Source organism: Carcharodon carcharias, chromosome 5 (assembly GCF_017639515.1).
Source record: "Carcharodon carcharias isolate sCarCar2 chromosome 5, sCarCar2.pri, whole genome shotgun sequence".
Lineage (NCBI taxonomy): Eukaryota > Metazoa > Chordata > Chondrichthyes > Lamniformes > Lamnidae > Carcharodon > Carcharodon carcharias.
Genome location: NC_054471.1, coordinates 21,767,962 through 21,787,368, shown reverse-complemented (window position 1 = coordinate 21,787,368; position 19,407 = coordinate 21,767,962).

Here is a 19,407-nt window from a genome sequence, read left to right as displayed (position 1 = left end):
GGTATGAGTATCGTGCCATCATATAGCCTCAACCTTACTCTTGAGGGCTCTATTTTTGGATCGCCACTTTGTTCAGGTTGTCAAGGTCATGATATTGCATGATGCACCTATGTCTATCTGATACTTCTTGTTCACTTGATGCTCTCCTTCTGCGGTCACAATTGTAACAGTCACAGACCATTTATCACCTATACTTGTTGTATCATGTATAGTGCTTCATCAGACTCTTCTGATGATATCGCTCCATATCTGTATAGGCTTGTTTTGCATCTTTCTAGCCAAACATTTGTGTGCTAAATGATTCGGCTTCTTGCAGTTAAAACACTGCTTTCCCACGTTGGGCAATCCTCTTTTTCCTTTGTATGATGTCACCCACAGTATTTGCACCCTGCCCTTGGTCTGTGATTGTTCTGCTCTTTTGGTCTGGACTGTCTCTCAGCATATTGTATTTCCTGGTCTGTTCTGCCATACATGTGCTCTAATTGACTTTTTACAAACTCCACATTTCTACAGACATCTGTTGCTTTCCTGAGCATAGGTTTCTCCTCTTTCAGCAGACTTGGTCTCACTGTGGGGTCTTGTAGGCCTAAGACTGTTCGACCTTTAATCAGATCACCTTTTAGTTGTCCATATTCACATGATCCTGCAAGCTGTGTTACTATAGTCACATACCATTCAATGGACCTGTTCGCATCTTGAGCTCTTGTGTTGAATACATAGCATTTGTAAGTAATGTTCACTCAGAGTTCAAAATGTGCATTCAAGGCATTCAAAATCTCTGTTGTCTGTTTCCTTTGTTTGTTGGATAGATTTATGGTGGTATACAATTTCTAGTAGTCCTTCCCCAGCAGTGTTAGAAATGTGCTACTCTTATCTATTCCAGCTTAATTTAATCTGTAACCAGCTCATAGTTTTGCCATTGTAAGTGGAAAAACTGCCAGTTCTGCCACATATTGCCTTTCATTTCTAATGGAGCTGGGAGGGGGATGCTTACAACAGTGTTAACTCACCCAGTATTTCACTTGCAGCTTTCGGTTTGTTTTCGCTTTTTCATGTCCTGTTTTAGCAGATTTGAACATTTCTGTGTGCCTTTCTGTGCTGCAGCTTCTCTGCAGCATTTCCAGTGTTTCAAAACTCTATTTTAAATCCCACGTCTGATCACCATCTTTCGACTTCAACGATTTCAGTGCTTTCTCATTGAGAGGCCATATTGAACTGTTGTAAAATGGCAACTTACAAAGAGATTGCCGCATGGCAGAAGTCACATGATTAAGGCAGGCCAAATAGGACATGTAGTGCTGTTGCATTTCAAAACCCAAACAAAGCTAGCATTTACATTTCTCAGCTATATTTCTGTTAAGCTAATTTTCTGACTTCCAAGGTTCCTCCCCATGTTCCAACAATGTCTGATAAGCTTATGCCCAAATCCTAAACTTTGGTGAAATAAAAATACGGCAAAGTTTTTCACTGATTGGAGGCAGATGTTTAATGACTAGCACTACATACAAGGCATTTCCTACTAAAATTAGTGGCTAAAAGGGTTTTGCGGTAGTAATTCCTGTGGCTGCCCAGCTGCTTCGATAGATAACATTGCATTAGTGCAATAAGGAGCACTTCTTTGACCAGTGCTAGTCCTAACATCTTGGGTGGGCATATGAAGAACTGAGGAATGTTAATTCTCTAGACTGTCCATTCCCAAGACTCTTAGTCTATTAGTGGGTTTTAATAGTTTGTAACTTCTTCCAGTGTACCATCAAAAAGTAAAGGTAAAGTGCAAAGAAATAACAGTGGTAATAATAATTTGGCCACATGTAGAAAGTTAGTTCCCCAGTGGGCTTAGGTGATAAAGGTAATTGCAATATAGCTACACAGACCAGGAGAACCCAGCTGAGTTCAGATTTACACCAGGAGCTGGTATGTTTCATTTCTCGTGAAAGCCCTGTTCATTTTTCTTTGTAGGTTGTGTTCAATACTCTAAACCTCGTGGGTGTTGCCAAGAAGAGTGTAAGGAGTGAAGAAAAGAGGTAAAGGAGCTGGAACAGGATAGCTACTGATGGGTAAGGGATGGGGGTGGGCAGGGGCTACAGCTGAAAACAACTTCCTCCCTTCGAAATTGACTGCTCAATTTCTTCCTCCATTAAGTCAGCAATTCATTCATTCCAGGTCATTTTTAATTTAGTTGATTTCTCTGACTTGCCTAAAGGGTAGCATCTAATTGAGATGATGGGAGTCTGATCCACCGGCTGGAGAAGTGGCTCAGCAGCAAGGGCTGAAGAGTTGGCTCACAGCGGGCCTACCCCTCTTCCTGATGCCAGGTCCCCCTTCAGGCACTGAGTGCCTTTAAATGAGGGACTTTCCCCCACACTCTCCCAGGAGTCCGCAAGCAAACACACTAGGGTGTTTGCTTTTCAGATTCCCGACTGCCCTGCCCGCTGCTAGTTAAATACCGGAGATGGCAGGATGAGGCCCTTAAGTGGACATTAATTGCCCACTTAAGAGCCTCAACTCTAATGGAGCCCTATTAAATGCCATCCCCACCTCCAAACACATCTTGGAAGAGAACATTAAATCCTGCCTACAGCGTGTGTTCTGATTCAGTGTTGGGAACTGTCACGCCAAACTGAAGATATAAGCTAATGTGGTTAATGTCCTGTTAAACATGTAATCTGTGGTTACATAAATGAAGCCATACGCACCAGGCTGGATGTTTACTATTGTGTGTTTTTTGATGATATTAAAATTCAATATGACAAAGGCGAAGCCTGGTGTTGCCAGCAGCCTGAACCCTCTGTGTGATTTCTTTTTTATTGATCACTTAAGGAAAAGCTAAAAAGGCAATTTCCATTTTAGACACCCAAGATGCCATTTAATTTTAGTGTGCAAAATTAAAGCACATGGGATTGGGGGTAATATATTGGCATGGATTGAGAATTAGTTAGCAGATAGGAAACAGAGAGTAGGAATAACTGGGTCTTTATTGGTGTGGCAGGGGGTGACTAGTGGGGTACCACAGGGCTTGGGCCCCAGCTATTCACAATATATATCAATGATTTGGATGAGGGAGCCAAATGTAATATTTCCAAGTTTGCTGACAACACGAAACTTGGTGGGAATGTGAGCATTGAAGAGGGTGTGCAGAGGATTCAAGGCAATTTAGACAAGTTGAGTGAATGGGCAAATACATGGCAGATGCTGTATAACATGGAAAAGTTATCCACTTTGGTCGGAAAAATAGAATGGCAAAATATTACTCAAATGGTGAGAGATTGGGAAATGTTGATGTACAAAGGGACCTGGGTGTCCTTGTACACCAATCACTGAAAACACGAATTACACCACTGCTCCTCAATTGACTGAAAACAAGCATGTAGGTGCAGTTAAGAAGGCAAATTGTATGTAGGTCTTCATTGTGAGAGAACTTGAGTACAGGAGCAAGGATGTCTTACTGCAGCTGTACAGGGCAGCTGAAAGCACACCTGGAGTGTTATGTGCAGTTTTGGTCTCCTTATCTAGGAAAGGATTATACTTGCCATAGAGGGAGTGCAGCAAATGTTCACCAGACTGATTTGTGGGACGGCAGAATTATCATATGATGAGAGATTGGATCGACCAGGCCTGTATTCATTGGAGTTTAGAAGGAGATCTAATTGAAACATATAAACTTCTGACTAGGCTGGACAGAATGGATGCAGGGATGATGTTTCCTCTGGCTGGGGGGGGGGGGGGGGGGGGGGGGGGGGGGGGCGGGGTCTAGAACAAAGGGTCACACTCTCAGGATACTGTGGGCCATTTAGGACTGAGATGAGGAGAAACTTCTTCACCCAGAAGGTGGTGAACTTTTGGAATTCCCTACCACAGAAAGCTGTGGAGGCCTAGTCACTGAATATACTTAAGAAAAAAATAGATAGATTGCTTGACTCTAAAGGCATCAAGGGGTATGGGGGAGAGAGCAGGGCCATGGTGTTGAATAGAGGATCGGCCATGATCATATTGAATGACAAAGCAGGCTCAAAGAGCTGAAAGATCCAATCCTACTGCTATGTTTTTTCTATGTTTCTATTTCACAAGAGTGTTATCAGTTTTGGAGCTCACAAGTGCAAGCTGGGGTGGAGATAGTGCCGTACAACCATGGTCACAGTTCTCAAACTCATGGTCACTGTGAGCCTGTACCTGCTGCAGAATCTCTCATAATCACGCATCCAACACTAAGACTGAACACCACTGCATTATGAATAGCACAAATTCAATGGAAAGTTTACTGCACTCTGCCTAAACAATATACCTTATTCAACAACCTCAGAAGAGTTGTCCCTACTATGCCCTTTGAGTGAGACTGCCAAATTAGGAAGCATTTTCTTTACACAGACAGCCCTTAGAAGGGATCATCCATTTAAAACTGTTACTCAGAGTGAGAACAGAAATCGGAAGTGGCACTTTATGTGGAAAGTTGTTTGAGCTTAGAATGCTTTGCCACAGAAGGCGGAAGATCCATGAACATCACCATGCTCAATGACTGTGGAACCCAACACATGAGTGTGAAAGACAAGGCTGAAGGGTTTACAACCATTTTCAGCCTGAAATGTGGAGTGAATGATCTATTCCAGCCTAATGTCATAGTAAAAGTGGGAAATAGTGATCATAAGACAGTGAATTCAATGCTAAGTTTGAAAATGACATACTCCAATCACAAACAAGAATCTTAAACTTAAAGCCAATTATATAGGTAAGGGGGGAGGCCTGGCTAAGGTTAATTGGGTACATAGGCTAAATGGTATGGAGGTAAATGAGCAATGTACAACATTTAAATAAACAATTCAAAATGTTCAACAAAACCACATTCTATTGAAAAACAAAAACTCAGCAAGAAAGACCACTCAGGCTCACTCAGGAAGTTAAGAATACTATTAGATTAAAAGAAGAGGCTTACAATGTTGCAAAAAACAATAGCAAGTCTAAGGTTTGAGATCCTACTGTCCTTTAGGGAAGGAACTCTGTAATCCTTACCTGGTCTGGCCTACATGTGACTCACACCCACAGCAATGTGACTCTTAAATGCCCTCTGAAATGGCCTAGCAAGCCACTCAATTGTAACAAACCATGACAAAGTCACAAAAAAGGAATGAAACCGGACGGACCACCCAACATCAACCTAGGCACCGGAAACGACAATGGCACTCAGCCCTGTCGACCTTGTAAAGCCCTCCTTACTAACATCTGGGGGCTAATGCCAAAATTGGGAGACCTGTCTCACGGACTAGTCAAGCAACAGTCTGAAAAAGTCATCTCACAGAATCATAACTTACTGATAATGTCCCAGACGCCACCATCATTATCCCTGGATATGTCCTGTCCCACCGACAGGACAGACCCAGTGGAGGTGGCAGCTCAGTGGTATACAGTCGGGAGGGAGTTACCCTGGGAGTTCTCAACATTGACTCTGGACCCCATGAATTCTCATGACATCAGGTCAAAGATGGGCAAGGAATCCTCCTGCTGATTACTACATACCACCCTCCCTCATCTGATGAATCAGTGCTCCTCCATGTTGAACACCACTTGGAGGAAACACTGAGGGTGGCAAGGGCACAGAATGTACTCTGGGTGGGGATCTTCAATGTCCATCACCAAGAGTGGCTTGGTAGCACCACTACTGACCAAGCTGGCCAAGTCCTAAATGACATAGTTGCTAAATTGGGTCTGTGGAAGGAGGTGAGGGAAGCAACAAGAGGGAAAAACATACTTGACCTCATCCTCACCAACCTACCAGCTGCAGATGCATCTGTCCATGACAGGATTGGTAGGCATGACCACAGCACAGTCACTGTGGAGACAAAGTCCCGTCTTCACGTTGAGGATACCCTCCATCGTGTTGTGTGGCACTACCACTGTGCTAAATGGGACAGATTTTGAACAAATCTAGCAACTCAAGACTGGGCATCCATGAGACACTGTGGGCCATCAGCAACAGCAGAATTGTACTCGAACACAATCTATAATCTCATGGCCCAGCATATCCCCCACTCTACCATTACCATCAAGCCAGGGGATCAACCCTGGTTCAATGAAGAGTGCAGGAGGGCATGCCAGGAGCAGCACCAGGCATAACTAAAAATAGGTTGTCAACCTGGTGAAGCTATAAACAGGACTACTTGTGTGCCAACCAGCATAAGCAGCAATGATAGACAGGGCTGAGCGGTCTCAAAACCAATGGATCAGATCTAAGCTCTGTAGCCCTGCCACATCCAGTCGTGAATGGTGGTGGACAATTAAACAACTCACTGGAGGTGGAGACTCCACAAATATCCCTATCCTCAATGATGGAAGAGCCCAGCATATCAGTGCAAAAGATAAGATAGAAGCATTTGCTATAATCTTCAGCCAGAAGTGCCGAGTGGATGATCCATCTTGGCCTCTTCCGGAGATCCCCAGCATCACAGATGCCAGTCTTTAGCCAATTCGATTCACTTCATGTGATATCAAGAAACGGCTGAAGGCACTGGATATCACAAAGGGTATGGGCCCTGACAATATTCCAGCAGTAGTACTGAAGGCTTGTGCTCCAGAACTTGCCACACCCCTCGCCAATCTGTTCCAGTACAGCTACAACACTGGCATCTACCCAGCAATGTGGAAAATTGCCCAGATATGTTCTGTACATAAAAAGCAGGAGAAATCCAACTCGGCCAATTACCGCCCCATCAGTCTACTCTCCATTATCAGTAAAGTAATGGAAGGGGTCATTAACAGTGCTATCAAGGGGCACTTGCTTAGTAATAACCTGCTCACTGACGCCCGGTTTGGGTTCCGCCAGGGTCACTCAGCTCCTGACCTCATTAAAGCCTTGGTTCAAACATGGACAAAAAAGCTGAACTCCTGAGGTGAGGTGAGAGTGACTGCCCTTGACATCAAGGCAGCATTTGACCAAGTATGGCATCAAGGAGCCCTAGCAAAACTGGAGTCAATGGGAATCGGGGGAAAACTCTTTGCTGGTTGGAGTCATACCTAGCACAAAGGAAAATGGTTGTGGTTGTTGGAGGTCAGTCATCACAGCTCCAGGAGATCACTTCAGGAATTCCTCAGGGTAGCGTCCTAGGCCCAACCATCTTCAGCTGCTTCATCAGTGACCTTCCTTCCATCATAAGGTCAGAAGCGGGAATGTTCGCTGATGATTGCACGATGTTCAGCACCATTCACGATTCCTCAGATACTGAAGCAGTCCACGACCAAATGCAGCTAGACCTGGACAATACCCAGGCTTGGGCTGACAAGTGGCAAGTAACATTCATACCACACAAGTGTCAGGCAATGACCATCTCCAACAAGAGAGAATCCAACCATTGCCACTTGATGCTCAATGGCATTACCATCACTGAATCCCCCACTATCAACATCCTGGGGATTATCATTGACCAGAAACTGAACTGGACTAACCATATAAACACTGTCACTACAAGAGCAGGTCAGAGGTTAGGCATCATGCAATGAGCAACCCACCTCCTGACTCCCTAAAACCTGTCCACCATCTACAAGGCACAAGTCAGGAGTGTGATGGAATATTCCCCACTTGCCTGGTTGAGTGCAGCTCCTACAACACTCAAGAAGCTCAACACTGTCCAGGAAAAAGCAGCCCACTTGATTGGCCCCACATCCACAAATGTTCACTTCCTCCACCACTGACACACTGTAACAGCAATGTGTACCATCTTCAAGATGCTTTGTAGGAATTCACCAAGGCTCCTTAGATAGCACCTTCTAAACCCATGACCACTACCATCTAGAAGGAAAAGGGCAGCAGATAGATGGGAACACCACCACCTGGAAGTTCCCTTCCAAGTCACTCACCATCCTGATTCAGAAATATATCGCCGTTCCTTCACTGTCGCTGGGTCAAAATCCTGGAACTCCCTTCCTAACAACACTTAGGATGCACTTAACCCACATGGACTGCAGCGGTTCAAGAAGGCAGCTCACCACCACCTTCTCATGGGTAATTAGGGATGGGCAATAAATGCTGGCCCAGTCAGTGAATCAGACATCCCATGAGTGAATTTTAAAAAAGTGCTTTAGAAGCCAGCAGAGGACTACTAAAAAGTTAAAAAAGGGAAAAAATAGAATATGAGACTAAACTAGCTAGAAATATGAAAAGAGATTGAAAGAGTTTTTATTAGGATACAGGAATGAAGAGAATAGTTTAAGTCAGCATTGGTCCCTTAGAAGCAGAGACAGGAGAAATTATCATGGGGAATGAGGAAATGGCAGAGGCGTTGAATAAGTATTTTATGCCTGTCTTCACAGTGGAGGACACAAAGTTTCATACCAGAAATAGATGGTAACCTAGGGGCTAAAAAGAGTGAGGAGATTAATATCAGCAGAAAAAAGTATTGGAGAAAGTTAAAGGACTAAAATCTGACAACTCCCATAGACATGAAAACCTACAACCTAAGGTTTTAAAAAGATAGCTGCAGAGATAGTGGATGTGCTGGAAACATTTTCCAAAATTCCTTAGATTCGGGAACAGTCGATTCGGAACAGTCCCACTATATTCTAAGTTGTTAAATATTACAGCACTTTCCATGAAAGGAGGGAGAGAGAAAACAATGAACTTATAGGCCATTTAGCCTAACATCAGTTGTTGGGAAAATGCTGGAATCTATTATTAAGGAAGTCTTAACAATGCACTTAGAAGAACATAGTATGATTAGAACAAATCAATATGGTTTTACTAAAGGGGAATCCTGTTTTGACAAATTTATTAGGGTTTTGAGGATGTAGCTAGTAGGGTAGATAAAGGGCAACCAGTAGATGTAGTACACATGGATTTTCACAAGGCATTCGATTAGGTTATACACAAAAGGTCAATAGGCAAGAAAGGGGCCCACGGAGTGGGGGTAATATATTAGGATGGTTAGAGGATTGGTTAACGGATAGAAAGTAGAAAGTGAGCGTAGATGGGGCTTTTTCAAGTTGGCAAATCATGAATAGCCACAAGGATCAGTGCTGGAGCCTCAGCTACTTACAATTAATATTAACGACATAGACTAAGACAGAGAATGATGTATCAAAGTTTGTTAACGATACAAAACAAGGCGGGAAGGTTTTTTTATTTAGTCATGGGATGTGGACATCGCTGACTAGGCCAACATTTATTGCCTATCCCTAACTGCCCTTGAGAAGGTGGTGGTGAGCTGTCTTCTTGAACTGCTGCAATCCATGTGGTGTAGGTACACCCACAGTGCTGTTAGGGAGGGAGTTCCAAGATTTTGACTCAGCGACAGTGAAGGAACGGCGATATATTTCCAAGTCAGGATAGTGAGTGGCTTGGAGGGGAACTTGCACATTGTTCTACAGATGCTGCCAGACCTGCTCAGCTTTTCCAGCATTTTCTGTTTTTATTGCATATTGTTCATTTACTACCATGACATTTAGTCCACTTACCCAATTAACTTTGGCCAGTTCTCCCCCATTACCTATGTAATGGTTGATGTTCCCATGTGTCTGCTACCCTTGTCCTTTTAGGTGTTAGTGGTTGTGGGTTTGGAAGTTGCTGTATAAAGAGCCTTGGTAAGCTTTGGGGAGGACACAGAGGGTCTGCAAAGAATTATAGACATATTAAATAAATGGGCCACAAGATGGCAGGTGGAATGTAATGTAGAGAGGTGTGAAGTTACTCACTTTGGTAGTCAGAATAGCAAAACTAGAATATTTTTAAGAGGTATGAACTTGTAAATGTTGATGTTCAAAGAGACTTGAGTGTGCTTGCACAAGGAACGAAGAAAGTTTGCAAGCAGGTGCAGTAAGTAACTAGGAAGGTAAATGGCATGTTTTGCCTTTATTGCAAGGAGATTGGAATACAAGAATAAAGAAGTCTTGCGATAGTTATACATGGTTTTGGTGAGGCTACACCTGGAATGCTGTGTGAAGTTTTGGCCTTCTCATTTAAGAAAGGATATATTTGCTTTGGAGGCGGTACAGCAAAGGTTCACTAACTTGGGCCTTGGATGAGGGGGTTAGAGTCATACAGCACAGAAACAGGCCCTTTGTCCCATTGTGTCCATGCCAGCCATCAAGCACCTCTCTATTCTAATCCCATTTTCCAGCACTTGGCCCATACCCTGAAAGCTATGGCATTTCAAGTGCTCATCTAAATACTTCTTAAATGTTATAAGGGTTCCTGCTCTACCACACTCTCAGGCAGCGTGTCCCAGATCCCAACCACCCTCTGGGTGAAAATTTTTTTTCCTCAAATCTCCTCTAAACCTCCTGGCCCTTACCTTAAATCTATGCTTCCTGGTTATTGACACCTCCGCTAAGGGGAAAAGTTTCTTCCTATTTACCTGATCTTTACTGCTCATATCTCTATCCTCCCTCAGTCTTCTCTGCTATAAGGAAAACAACCTTAGCCTATCCAGTCTCTCTTCATAGCAGAAACGCTCCACCTCAGGCAACATCTTGGTGAATCTCCTCTGCACCCTCTCCAGTGCAATCATATTCTTTCGATAGTGTGGCGACTAGAACTGCACACAGTACTCCAGCTGTGGCCTAACTAGCAGTTTATACAGCTCCAACATAACCTCCCTGCTCTTATATTCTATGCCTCGGCTAATAAAGACAAGTATCCCATATGCCTTCTTAACCACCTTTTCTATCTGTGCTGCTGCCTTCAGTGATCTATGGACATGTACGCCAAGGTCCGGCTGATCCTCCGTACTTCCTAGGGTCCTACCATTCATTATGTACTTGCTGTGTTAGTCCTCCCAAAATACATCACCTCACACTTCTCAGGATTAAATTCCATTTGCCACTGCTCCGCCCATCTTACCAGCCCATCTATATCATCCTGTAATCTAAGGCTTTCCCCCTCACTATTTATGACACCACCAATTTTTGTGTCACCTGCGAACTACTGATCATACCTCCTAAATTCACGTCTAAATCATTAATGTACACTACAACAGCAAGGGTCCCAGCACCGATCCCTGTGGTACACCACTCGTCACAGGCTTCCAACTGCAAAAATAACCTTCAACCATCAACCTCTGCCACTAAGCCAATTTTGGGTCCAATTTGCCAAATTGCCCTGGACCCCATGGGCCCTTACCTTCTTCACCATGCTCCCATGTGGGTCCTTGTCAAAAGCTTTACTGAAGTCCATGACTACATCAACTGCACTACCCTCATTTATATAACTAGCCATCTCCTTGAAAAATTCAATCAAATTTGTTGGACATGATCTCTCCCTGACAAAGCCATGCTGACTATCCCTGATTAATCCCTGCCTCTCCAAGTGGAGATTAATCCGGTCCCTCAGAATTCTTTCCAATAGTTTCCCTACCACTGATGTTAGACTCACTGGCCTGTGATTACTTGGTTTATCCCTACTACTCTTCCTGAATAATGGTACCACATTCATTGTCCTCCAGTCCTCTGACACCCCTCCTGTGGCCAGAGAGGATTTGAAAATTAGTGTCAGAGCCCCTGCAATCTCCTCCCCTGCCTCACATAGCAGCCTGGGATACATCTCATCTGGGCCTGGCAACATGCCAGCTGCATTGCTGAATACTTGTGCTTCAGAATTAGCCTCGATGAGTCTAGGAGAGAAGTAAAAAAAAACTTAAAAAGGCAAAGAGGAACTCTGAAATTAAATTATCAAGGAATATAAAACAAAATAGTAAAATAGCAGCAATAGTGAAATGGCAGGAGTGGTAAATTCTTTTGCTTTAGTATTTACCAGGAATTATATCTGGTGGACATGACATTGGAAGATGAGATAAGAAATGATATAATCACGTTTAAGGTAAAAAGAGGAGAAATATTAAATAATCAAAATCAAAGTCAAAGAGGTTAGAAACCCTCATCTGGTCTGTATCTGCACATTCTAAAATAATCTGGAGATCAGACAGCAGAGGCACGATTACATATACTTAATAGTTCATTAGAAAAATGTGCAGTACCAAAGGACTGGCGGATAGCTAATATTACATTTATATATATATATTTAAGAAGGGAGATGAATAGAGCATCTCTAAGAAACATTAGATCATTCAGCTCAACATCTATCATAGAAAAATCATGGAACCCCTACTGAAAGAGAAAATAAACATCTGGAAACCAAGAAACCAAAAATGTAATAATGAGTTAAAAATAAAATACTGCAGATGCTGGAAATCTGAAACAAAAACAAAAATTACTGGAAAAACTCAGCAGGTCTGACAGCATCTGTGGAGAGGAATACAGAGTTAACATTTCAGGTCCATATGACTCTTCATCAGAATTAAAGAGAAATAGAAATGTGGTGAAACATAAACTGTTTAAGATGGGTTGGACAGGTGAAACTGGAGGGCCCAGTGATAGGTGGAGACAAAGGAGAGATTGCCAAAGATGTCATAAACAAAAGGTCAAAGGGGTGTTGCCAGTGTAATAATGATAGTTGAAATGGATTTTGAATGATTTGAAGAGTTAACTGAGAGTAGATAAGAGTGATGGTGTAGATGTAAGATATCTAGATTCCCAAACAGTCTTCAATAAGTTACCCCATAATAGACAAATGAATAAGGTCAGAATATATGGAGCCAGAGTACAAGTACAAAATGGATAGCTGGCTTGGCTGAAAGACAGAAAGCAGAGAGTAGGATTCTAAAGGGTAGCTATTCAGAGTAGCAGAATGTTGGAAGTAGGATTCCACGAGGAATGGTGCTGAGATTGCTGTTCACAGTTTACATTAATGATTTAGACTTAGGAATCAAAAAACACAATTGCTAAATTGTGAGTGTACCTACTGTGAGTGTACCACATGCACTGCAGCAGTTCAAAAAGATGGCTCACCACCACCTTCTCAAGGGCAATTAGGGATGGGCAACTAATGCTGGCCTAGCCAGCGACACTTGCATCCCTTAAAGAAAAAAATATATATTACTTAGAAAATAAGAACCTAAATGTGATAGTGGAGCAAAATGATCAGAAAGTACAAACACACAAATCACTAAAAGTTGAGACGCAGGTGGATAAAACCATAACAAGAGCAAATATCAAGCACTAGTGTTTATTTCTGGAGAGGCAGAATTGAAAAGTAGAGAGGTTATGCTAAACTTGTATCAAGCCTTGGTTTGACTGCATTTGGAGTACTGTGTGTAGTTCTGGTTACCATCTTATAAAAAGGACATGGAGGCACTGGAGAGGGTGCAAAAAAGATTTACAAAGACGATACCAGAACTGTGATGTTATACCTAGCAGGAACTCAGAGGTTTGGAACTCTCTGCCTCAGAAGGTGGTAGAGGCGGGAATCATTGAATATTTTTAAAGCAGAGGTAAGTAGATTCTTGTTGGGCAAGGGAATCAAAGGTTATCGGAGGTAGATGGGAATGTGGAATTTGAAACACAAACAGATCAGTCACGATCTTATTGCATTGTGGAGCAGGCTCGAGGGGCAGAATGGCCTACTTCTGCTCCTATTTCGTATGTTCATATGAAAATGAAGGATCTCTTTCCTCTTGACAGGAGAAGGCTGCAGGGTGACCTAATGGAGGTCTTTAAAATTTTGAAAGGTTTTGATAAAGTAAGCACAGAGGCCATGAAATTCTATAACTCACTGAAAAGGAGTGCAGGGACTTTGATGAGCCTTTAACCAGCACCTTTGCTTCATGATGCCTGTTAGTTTGATTGACTTGTAGCGTGCAGCCAGCTGATGAGATGCTAGCATGAGTTCAAGGTAGCTGCACTACTTAAAGCCAGCCTGTACCTCTTAAAGGTACATTTTGACTGGAACAGTTGTTGGAAGTAATTCTAAAAATGATTTTGACCTGGGGAAAGACACAAATGGTACAACTTAGCAGAGGTTGGGCTGCAAGGTTTAAGGTTGCTTCAGTGGAGCAGGAGGTGCAGAGAAGGAAAGGTGTCATCTTTCCCCAGCAGGTCAGGAAGTCCTCCAGACAAACCCGGTGAAGGTAATCAGACCAGATAGCTGTGGAAGTCAATCTAGCTCTGAGGATCTGTATGCAGTGCCGCAAGAAGTTCAATAACCTCACACATACTCCAGCTGCACCACACACTGCTCAAGGCACCCCTATCACTCACATGCCAACAATCTTTTTTAATCCTGACTCATACCTGACATACGTAGCTGCTCTTTATCCTCACACATTCACATTACTGCAAGCCTCACATCTACATTTCACTGCTTGCACACATTGCCAGCTACTTAACCATCACAGCCACATCACCCAAACATATTGTAAGCACAATAACTGACACATTTCCTTCTCTCTTGTACATTCGAAGGCAGCAACAGGAGACAGGCATGGCTGCATGTCCTTACCCCATGGAGGAGATGGTTTACTCCATCATTGGAGCTGCCACGACTGAGGCCATGGCCAAAGGAAGGGATGAAACTATTAAAAATGACTGTGTGCTCGTACCTAATCCTTTTTCTCTTATTCCACTTGCCCCTCAACCAACAGTTCCTTCTGATTTCCAAGTTGCAGATGGTGTAAGCATGCACTTCTTGCTTTCCTCCCTGCCCTCAATACAACACTACCTCTGCATCTTTCTCCTTTCAGGTACCCAAGAACATAAGCCTGGCCAAGCAGTGGTGAACAGCCAGAGGTAGAAGTTCAGGAAGACAGCGATGAAGAAGGAACCTCATCACTCAGTCTCATGCAACCATCAGCAGAAATTAACATTATGTGTACTTCAGAGAGTAGCTTAGAGATTGAATTGGGATGCGTTGAGACACCAGGCAGGAGTGGCCTATAGTCAGGGCAGTGGACAAAGGTAGCACGTGTGTCAGCTCGCCAGAGGGTGAGGTTGCACGAGTTGTACTACAGAGGACTCAGATGAGGACTTTGATGGGATGGCCGACAGCCAACAGAAGAAGGCTGATGCACAATGAAATGCTTAGTGCGTGGTATGTGAAGGAGCATGGAAAGTCCAGGCCTTTGCGCAAAGCTTAGAGCCCATCCTCCCCAGAGTGGTTAACCCCATTAGCACACTTGTAAATCCAAACATGAAGCAGCATCTGGTAGCCAATATCTCAGCTTCCCTTGCAGCAAAAGCAGAAGCACCCAACCTCTGAGAGCTGCGGTGGAAGCTCAGACTAAAGTCATGCAAGCTCAGGTTTCTGCTATGCAAGCTCAAGCTGCCCTAGAGCTATCAGTATTCAAAGGGGCTGGCAGGGTACCACAGCAGTCTGACAACCTGTGCTCCAACACATTGCTAGGATTGCTAAGGCATCAACCCAGGTGAGTAACACTGGCACCATGGAAAGCAAACCTCTCAGGATGACAGCATTCATCCTTCCATCACTGTCACTCTGTCAGCGCCCTTGCTGTTGTCAGTCAGCTCAGACTGCTATTGCCCATGCCGAGATGGTCTGAAATTTGAGGTCCTACAAGGCCATCAGCTGCCTTCCACCTGCCATGTTGAAGCTACTGGGCTAGCGCTGCGCCGGAGCATTAGGATAGGCAAAGGCACGTGGAGGACAGGCACTAAGAGTATGTACAAGGGTGATGTTCAAGGCTATAGGCCAAGTGCTGGTAAATGGGATTAGGTAGGTAGGTCAGGTCTTTCTCATGTGTCGGTGCAGATTTGATGGGCCGAAGGGCCTCTTTTGCACTGTGTGATTCTGTGACGTTTATATGCAGTCTGGCATGGTTTGATTAATATACTTGGAATGTTTATTTTGTGATACCTTTTATTTTTGCATTTTGGCCAAAAGAACACTGTGATGGTCAGTAACAGAGGGAAGGTAGGTGTGAAATTGCTGGTGAGTGGGGAGTTGCGAGTGCATTTACTGGTATCACAGTCAGATGAGTCGATCAGGAACAGTCCAACCAGAAAGGTTGATTGCTTCATCCCTTCCTCTACTTCCTCCTCCTCAGTTGGTTGCTGCATAGCTCTTGGCAAGAGGTGTGCAGCATGCAGTAAACCCCCCCATGAATCTTGACATATGCAGTGTGCAGGGCTCCTCGAGAGAAGTCCAGCAGCAGAAGGATTATTTAAGCACCCCAGTGGTCACATTTCATGTGGCAGCATGGCTATCATTATTTGCATGCTACCCATAACTAGACAGGTTGCGCACCAGCATTATGAACATGTTGCCCAGTAGCTACCCTCTGGTTTGTCATCATGGCTCAAGTGTAGATGGACTGTCCTCAAGTACAGAGTGGACTGCCACAGTATGATGATGGCATCATTACTGCTGCCAGGATACCAGGCATTGACCTACATGAGAGGCTGTGTATGGTTGTACAATTGCTGGTTGTTAAGGGAATGGAATCCCTACCAGTTACGGTAATTCTCAGAGTTGACATGTGCCCCACTACCTACACACACACACCGCCCCCCCCCCCCCCCCCCCACCCCCAACCACCACCTACAAAGCAACATGCGTGCATCAGTGGTACCCAGCACTAAGGGGAAGTTTGCAATCTTGGAGAAGCCTGTTTCTCTGACAAAAGGGAATGAGAAGTATTCAGCTCTCTTGGAATACAGAGCCTCAGTGACTTCCCTTATGCAACAGCAGACAGCAAACTGGTAGGTTTTGAAAATATCACTTGCTGCACCTTAAAGCATAAAAATTCACAACCAGGGTCACATTCAGAGCTACAGACAATGCTGTCCTCGCCATGCTCTGAGGCTGCAGTTGGAGCAGCAGCAGTGGCAGATTTCATTAAAAAATTCCTTTGTGAAGCAGAGCGATCTTTAACATTATTCCTCACTGAGGTGCAGGTTGAAGATTTCCATTGAACAGCCTGGGCAGTTATAGCCTCCTGCTGAGCGCCTTTCTTCCCGACCTCCTCTTCCATCTTTCCGCAGCTTGGCTTGCTCCCTGTCATGTTGTAGGCTGGGGTGGGAGTTGCATACGCGTGCACCCATGTCTGGGACCAAGTAGTCAGGACAAAGTCCTACAGCACATGCCACATCATTCCCTGTAGTCTTCAGCAATTTTAAACAATTCTGGACATCACAAAACACTTCTACGATTGCAGAAAGAGCCAGCAAAATCAATCAATCTATTAATCAGCAACTAAAAACTGAACGTAGTTGAGGATCCCTTTGGATAACACAGGTTGGGGTGGGTGGCAGGGGAAGGGCATGTCTTCCTGTTGCTGAACAGGTCAGTTGTGCTTGTTTGAGTATTAGCTGAAGCCTTGTGCTCCAAAATGGCAGTGCTGGCATCAGATCACCATTTTGTACTGATTGACACCATGATCTGCATACTCAACATGCTAGGTCGTGTGGGTGCTCTCAGTTCACACATAAATGCCCTCACCAAAATGGTGTCTGTCGTAGCTAGTACCAGAAGTGTGCGCACACACCACAAACCCTAATTTGGAGACAAAACGGTATTCATAGCACCAAAATACCAAGCACTAGGAAACCGTATTTAGCAGCCATGGAATATGTTTCCACTTGTGGGAAAGAGCAAAACTAGAGACAATTAACATAAGATAGTCACCAAGAAATCAAACAGAAAATTCAGAAGAAACTTCTTTAGCCAGAGAGTGGTGAGATTATGGAACTCACTACCACGGGATAGCTGAAATGAATAGTGCAACTGCATTTAAGGAGAAGCTAGATATGAGGGAGAAGGAAATTAAGGGTTATGCTGATTGAGTTAGATGGGGAAGGATGGGAAGAGGTTTTGCCCACAAACAACAGAATTTCTTTCTGGCATTAACAAATAATGCTGATCTCCTTTATTTTTCACAGATTTAATGAGGCCAGTGAAATGTTTTTTAACTAGAGGGACATCCAGACATACCCTGCTCATGGCATCAAGAACTGCATGTCCTGTGATATAAAGGTATTTAGAGAAGCCAAAATAAAATATTTGAAATGGCTTCCTGGCAGTTTGCCTGAGTGTGATATAGGAGCAACACTTTGTACAAATCCTAATGGTGGGAAACAGCTGTGTTTTACTCAGTGCCTCCCAGTGATTCAGCAGAGGCCAGTGAATCACTATGGAGAATTTTCAGTCAATGGCACAGTGTGTTGGGACTCTTTCACACAGAATCTTCATAACAGATGTTTTCCAGGTATGTTTGTGTATTGGGGTGGGTATGGAAGGGTCACTCTAGGTGGAGTGATAAGTCTGCCCTCAGAGTAAAGTTTTGATCATGAAAATCAACTAGGGGAAAATGCAACTGGATTCCTTTCTCACAGCAGACATGGACTTCAGGTCATGTTATCTTGAAAAGTAACCCTGGATGACAGCACTGATTACTGTGGAGATAGGGCCTGTCACTGTGCTAGTGTTGGTGCCAACCAACGTAACCACTCCAAAAGAAAGTAAGCCGGTGGTAGGTTATGATAAACTTTTCCTTGTGCTTGTACTGTACTGGGAGAGATGACTGGCTGCTGGTAGAAGGAGGACATTTTTTATTGCAGTTTGGAGAGTGCTATAACTCATTTTTCTTATCTTGCTTTGAAAGAGATGCAAACTGTGTGGACATTGTCTGTCGAGCAGGCTGAAGCTGTCCCGGAAGAAGCTTTCCTGGAGCATATGAATCGAGGAAACACCAGACAGGTGGTTCCTCAGCCAATGGTAATGAACTTGTTCTAATATATAAAACACACAGGGGTATATATTCAGCTTGGGAGGAGAGCAAGAGAGAAAGAACCACAGACACACAGAAAAAGAGGCACAAGCACTTGCTGTCCAGGTGAAGATGCCACTTGTGTAAAAGAGGATTTTACAAATATAAGAACATAGCTTTGCTCTAAACAAATCAAGTTGTGCCCACTCCGAATTGTGGCACCCCAGCCCAAACATTTACAGCAGTGTGTTTGGCACAAAATGGACAGCCTATTTAACACCCCACCTGACTTTTCCATAGTTGAACCCCGGGGTTTTCGTCAGGGAGGGCGGGGATGAGGAGGATGCACATACCACAGGAAGTGATTGATGAGGTAGGCTGGGGTCATGTGGGTATTTGAAAGCAAGGACAAAAGATCTTGAAGTAGATGTACTGGGATTTGGAGAACCAGTGGAGCTTAAAAAGGTTGAGGTGATGGGAGTGCAGGACTTTGTTTGAGAGAGGACACAGGGCCTGGTGTCCTGGAGAAGTTATAATTTGTGGTGAGTTGGGTCAGGAGGCCAAACAGGAGAGTACTAGAAAGATCAAATCTCAAGGTTCTATACGACGGATTAAAGTTTAGGAATTGGGTGGGGAGGTGGTTTGGGCACAAAATTGAAGCTTTATCAGGTTTATTTTAAACACACAATGAACAGAAACAATTTAGGTCCATACTCTACATTTGTCCCCTTAAATCTTCATCGTATCTCTTAGCTGTTGAAGCTTCCAATAGCAACTTATTCAGCAGTCCCCTTGCTTTATTGATTCACTGAGCTGAGCTTCATGGAAAGAGATGGAGAGTGGGGACTAATAGTTTCTAAGAGCTGGCATAAAC